This window comes from Bombyx mori, chromosome 14 (genome assembly GCF_030269925.1).
Source record: "Bombyx mori chromosome 14, ASM3026992v2".
Taxonomy (NCBI): domain Eukaryota; kingdom Metazoa; phylum Arthropoda; class Insecta; order Lepidoptera; family Bombycidae; genus Bombyx; species Bombyx mori.
This window is the reverse complement of record NC_085120.1, coordinates 11,383,848-11,389,854: the sequence shown is the minus strand read 5'-3', so window position 1 is coordinate 11,389,854 and position 6,007 is coordinate 11,383,848.

Below are 6,007 nucleotides of genomic sequence, written 5' to 3'. Positions count from 1 at the left end.
TGAGTTTGTTTTATTTAAGAGCTAATCCTGATCACTTCAAAGACAACCGAACTGACTTAGTATCTGTAGGTATAGTTATACATGTAATTGTCTCGCCAACAATCCGTCCAGTTTTACAAGTTAAGCGATAGACGAAGGTGAATAAAAGAATGAATAAGTGAAACTCACCCTCACTTCGAGACAAGTAGAGTAGATGTGAGAGAAGATTGAGAAGATAAACGCTAAGTAGGAAGATGTTGCCTACTCGTGCGTGTGTATAATATGCTCTACCAGCCTCTTAAAGTGGGAAATAAGAAACGGGTAGCTATGATTTGGAATAGAGAATAAAGAGAAGAGATCATAAAGAAGATGATACTACTACTAATACTTTTTTTTATTGCTTAGATGTGTGGACAAGCTCACACCCTACTTGGTGTTAAGTGGTTACTGGAGCCCATAAACATCTACAATGTAAATGCGCCACCCACCTTGAGATATAAGTTCTAAGGTCTCAAGTATAGTTACAACGGCTAACCCACTGTTTAAACCGAAACGCATTACTGCTTCACGGCAGAAATAGGCAGGGTGGTGGTACCTACCCGCGCGGACTCACAAGAGGTCTTACCGCCAGTACTACTGTGGACCTCGTGTCTATATTTTGAGTTAGTAGGAAATCGCCAGATTGCGGCACACGTGTTGGATCGGTAAGCGGGCGGAGCTCTTGGTCAATAGGTTACCCAAAGTAAGGTCGGAACCATCAAAGGTCAGGAAGTATGTTAATCTGTTACCAGGCTACTCCTTCTCAAGAGACGTGTTGAGCAGCTTTCACGTCGATTGCTTTGGTTTCTCTCGTCAATCTTCACGCCAGCGTATACAGAGGATTCGAAACGCTTAGAAGACCAGAACTTAGGCGACGTTCATATCCTATACGAAGGAACAAGAGAGTTCTCACCTATGTATGCTCCACTGCAGACTTCTGCAAGGTGGTGTACGTGCAGAAGTCTAGCAAAGCCCCCCACAAATTATACGACTTGGGTTTTGTGATGCTCCTCCCAATCGGGGTCTGATCGTGAACATGCGCTTGGCCTTGTCCAAATTGCACAATAACTCTGCCTATTTTTGCATGAAGCAGTAATGTGTTCCGGCTTGAAAGCTACTACATCCGCACTATATAATTAATACTTAAACTTTATGTCTCAAGGTAAGTTGCGGCTTTTTACTACATGATGTCTATAGGCCCTTATAACCAATCTACACCAGGATGGCTGTGACTCCGTTCTCCTGTCTGTTTAATAAAAAGGTACGTTAATAGTTCAATGTCTCTATTTCATATATGACGTCCCATGAAATTAAAACGCACGATTGTGGAGCATATAATAGAGACTTAAACCTTATGTCCAAAATTAAAAATTCTAAAAAAACACTGGAATAAATAAATAAATGTCTCACACCACAATCACCTCATGATGCTGCTCTGTGGGCTTAATGCGAGTTTTTTTTTCGTTCTCGATCGCGTAAAAGTTAACTCAAATGTGTATGGAGTTGGAACATTTGCCTACGTTTGCCGCTAAGGGCGCTGTTCCAACTTCCTACAAAATTTGACCCCTAACGTGTGTAGGTGAGCTCACGGGGCTCAAGCCGGAGTGTTGCTAACATTGGCCCTAGCAAGAGCAATGCTTCGCAGAATCTACCACTGGATCGGAAACGCGACCCACTGAGAAGATCCGGCGAGAAACTCAGTCGCGACTGCATCAGATGCGTGTTTAAATACTGCAGCCTGTGCATTCAGTGCGAGTTTTTTAACTTTCTTGATAGCGTAAAAGTTAATTCAACGTTTACCTACGTTTGCCGCTAAGGGCGCTGTTCCAACTCCATACAAATCTGAGTTAACTTTTACGCTATCTAGAACGCTAAAAAACTCTCACTAAGCACACTGATAATCACTCAATAGTAGACTCATGCATCCGACGAAAGACACTAAAGATTACTCACCATCAGGTGGGCGGTATCTCGTCTCCCTGCACGGGCAATAAAAAAAAGAAGTGAAAATAAATATCATTCGTTCCAAAACTATAACGTCAAGTGCAACAGCAAAAAATGCATCTATCTTAAAATTTGGAAAATGGAGCGTATATTGTGTCATACGAAGCTCGTGCAGTGCGATCAGATATCTCGTGTGACTCGCTGTAGTAGCTAGAAAAGCTTTCTTGCATTGTCTAATGAATTGTGAAAGTTTCATTTGTGCACTTTCAAATATTCTAGTAAACCAATTGAAGCTTCTATCGTTACGTACATGGTAATGGAATTCAAAATAAACCTGAATAATGGTTGGTGTTGGTTTGGTGGCTTTTTGGCTAGTAACTCTTAGTCTTGTACGTTAGTGTCTCAATTCGATTCCCGATAAAAATTGATTTATTTATTAAGGATATTTCTTTATTAAGGACTAGGACCTGACCCGGCGAACTTTGTTCTGCCTTAGGGGCGATAAATGAGCAGACTAGATTTTATCAAGGTAATTTTTTTATTTGGACTATTAATGTAAATTAAAAAAGCAAGAATTTTAATGATTTATGATTCAATTTATTGGCCATGCATTTTAGTTGTTATTATTATTATATAAATATACACAATAAGCTAATAGAAACTCGAAACAAACACATCGACCGGTCAACTTCAAAATTCTACTATAACTAACCATAGAATATATTGCGTTTAGCTGTCAGTTGCGTTTTGTTATACCACGTTTTATGTCGCGTCCCACGGGAATGTGATAAACAGTATCCCATGTCCTTGTCCTGGTTCTAAGTTACCTCCCCATCAATTTTCAGCCAAATCAGTTCAGCCGTTCTTGAGTTATAAATAGTGTAACTAACACGACTTTCTTTCATATATATATATATAAGATATTAGCATCGAGGTCCGGTTGAGCATGTACCAGTTTTGACGAAGAAAACTAAATTCCGGCGTGCAACTCCATCTATAAATTAAATTAAAATCAACTCCAATAAGATTTTGATCACAACAAAGCGTCTGGTTAAATAAATAAATAAAAATCTTAATGGAATTTCTACGAAATTGCACGTTCGATTTCTAGATAAAATCGAGTAACTTTTGTTGTGACTAGTTTCTGTCGTACGGACTTGTGACACCCCTACTAATTGTCCTTAATTATTTTTGATGAACTGTAAATAAATTGGTGAGTCCAGCTCACGCTCCGAGGTGACTATTGCTAGTTCTTCAATGGTGGTAGGACCTCTTGTGAGTCCGCACGGGTAGGTACCACCACCCGGCCTATTTCTGCCGTGAAGCAGTAATGCGTTTCGGTTTGAAGGGCGGGGCAGCCGTTGTAACTATACTTGAGATCTTAGAACTTATATTTCAAGGTGGGTGGCGCATTTACGTTGTAGATGTCTATGGGCTCCAGTAACCACTTAACACCAGGTGGGCTGTGAACTCGTCCATCCATCTAAGCAATAAAAAAAGTTGTTTAAGAAATATTGACTTCTTGAAACTACTCGTGCGCCACCTATTGTTCGTTAATAATTAAAAAAAACCCTATTTATTCGCTTGGAGCCTAATATAGGTGAGCTTACGGTTTCAACCTGTGAGAGTTTGCTAACACTGGTCTTAGCAAGAGCAGTGCTTCGCAGAATCTACCACCGAATTGGTATCGTGACCCACTATAAAAATCCGGCGAGAAACTCGGTGGACTGTGTCTGTGCATTGCATTGCATCTAAGGCAATATTAAAAAAAAAACTATTACTTTAGTCGAAGAACAAACAACCGTAGTAACAAACAAAACTTTTTGACGACATTTAAAAAACCTGTCCATTCTGAAGGAGCTCGGTATTGCCACAAGGCTGTCCGCTATCGGCTTCCAACGTATTCTCGCGTACTTCGGCCACATCGCTCGTAGAGGCCCCGATAACTTGAAGAAGCTGATGGCAGTTAGTCAGGTTGACGGGAGAAGATCACGCGGACGCTCACCTATCCGCTGGTCTGATCTGGTTAAGACGCTCACCGGCCTGCCAATAACCGAGGCTATAAAGACCGCCGAAGACAGGAAGAGGTGGGGAAGCATTGTGCATCGAGTGGTCCACATTTTAGATTAGACACGACCTTCGGTAATGAAGAGACCGACTCAGAAGAAGAAAAAAAACTAACAATTTTAAACTGAGCATTAACACGAAAAAATGAAGGTGCGTTTTTCTCGATCGAAGCGACACCGTCAAATGACACAAACAAATAGTAGAGGTGACGATTGAACGAACTGAAATCAAACAGTAATCTCTTCCCCATTCGTAAAATGGAAGTGAAATAGAAAATAAGCGATAAGGGAAATCCGGAAATGCTTTGTACAGGCGAATCATATCATAGTTATTTTGTCACTAAAACATTTAAAACTCATCATAACACGAACGCAACGTGTATTTAAAATACAAATACAAGATGATTTTTTTTTATTGCTTAAGTGGATGGACGAGGTCACAGGTGTTAAATGGTTACCGGAGCCCATAGACATCTACAACGTAAATGCCGCCACCTACATTGAGATATGAGTTCTAAAGTTCTCAGTATAGTTACAACGGCTGCCCCACCCTTCAAACCGTAACGCATTACTGCTTCACGGCAGAAATAGGCAGGCTGGTGGTACCTATCCGTGCGAGCTCACAATATGTCCTACCATCACCAGATTTACAGTTATACGAGCAGTAATAGGTTAATAAGTATTCTCGTGAATTAATTGTGACTAGAAGTCCCGCAGTAGTCGAAATTCGACTATAATTAATTGGAATTGTAAGTTTGTACACTATTATGATTTTATTTTATACTTCTATAATCACAAATTTCGCCAAATAAAAAATATTAACAAAGACAAACAATATATTTTATAATCTATTCTGAATTTGACAACAGACATCAAGAACAAAAGTTTGACAATAAATAGTATGCATGCGTGTGTGCGTCAAATACACGGTATGTAGTGTGTGTAATGTTTTCTTTATTAATTTAATGTATCTTTTATGCATTATTTTAAAAAATATTAGCATTGTGCACTTCTTATCTATATTGTCTATAAGTGTGGAAAATTTCACACTCCTCCGTCCGCGCAATTTTCGTAAAAAGGGATACAAAGTTTTTGCTTCACGTATTAATATAAGATAATTCCTTCATCGCCTTTTAACGGCCGTCTGGTGTAGTGGTAAGTGACATGGTCACTACACAAGGGGGTCGCGGGTTCTAATCCCGCCAAGGGAGGATATTTGTATGATAAATGTAATCTAAAATGTCTTTTCTAGGGTTATGGATGTATATTAAGTATATGTATGTGTATAATAAATAAATCTTACATTTATTTCCGTTATCTGGTACCTGTAACACAAGTTCTTTACGAACTTAGCACGGGACCAGTTAACGTGGCGTGATTTTCGGTATATATTTATTTTATTTATTTATTCGTTTAGTCCGTAGCCCAGTTCATTCATATTCCATACTATCTAAAACCGCTGCGATCATCCACAGTGCATTTCCGGATGATTTTGAATTATCCAGCCCTGAAATAAACGTCACTTCCTTTTATTCAAACGATATGCGGAGTGGACTCGTGTGAGCTCGACTCCCGGTCTGTCTACAGCGGTTAAAAGATAATTTAAGACAATGGTGCAACTTGATCCACGCGAAGGAAGTGAAAGTTATTTTGCGGTGTGTAGTATTGTGGTTTTCTTCATTTATCATCATTAAATCAAATTTATCTTTTAATAGGGAATGCTATGTATAATAGAAACGATCTCCTCGCCATTTATATGTGTCGGAGTAAAGCCCCTATTTAGTTAAAAAATAGTTGTTGTTGTTTGTTAATGTTACGTTTTTTTTTATTGCTTAGATGGGTGGACGAGTTCACAGCCCACCCGGTGTTAAGTGGTTAGTGGAGCCCATAGACATCTACAATGCAGATGCGCCACCCACCTTGAGATATAAGTTCTAAGGTCTCAGTATAGTTACAACGGCTACCCCACCCTTCAAACC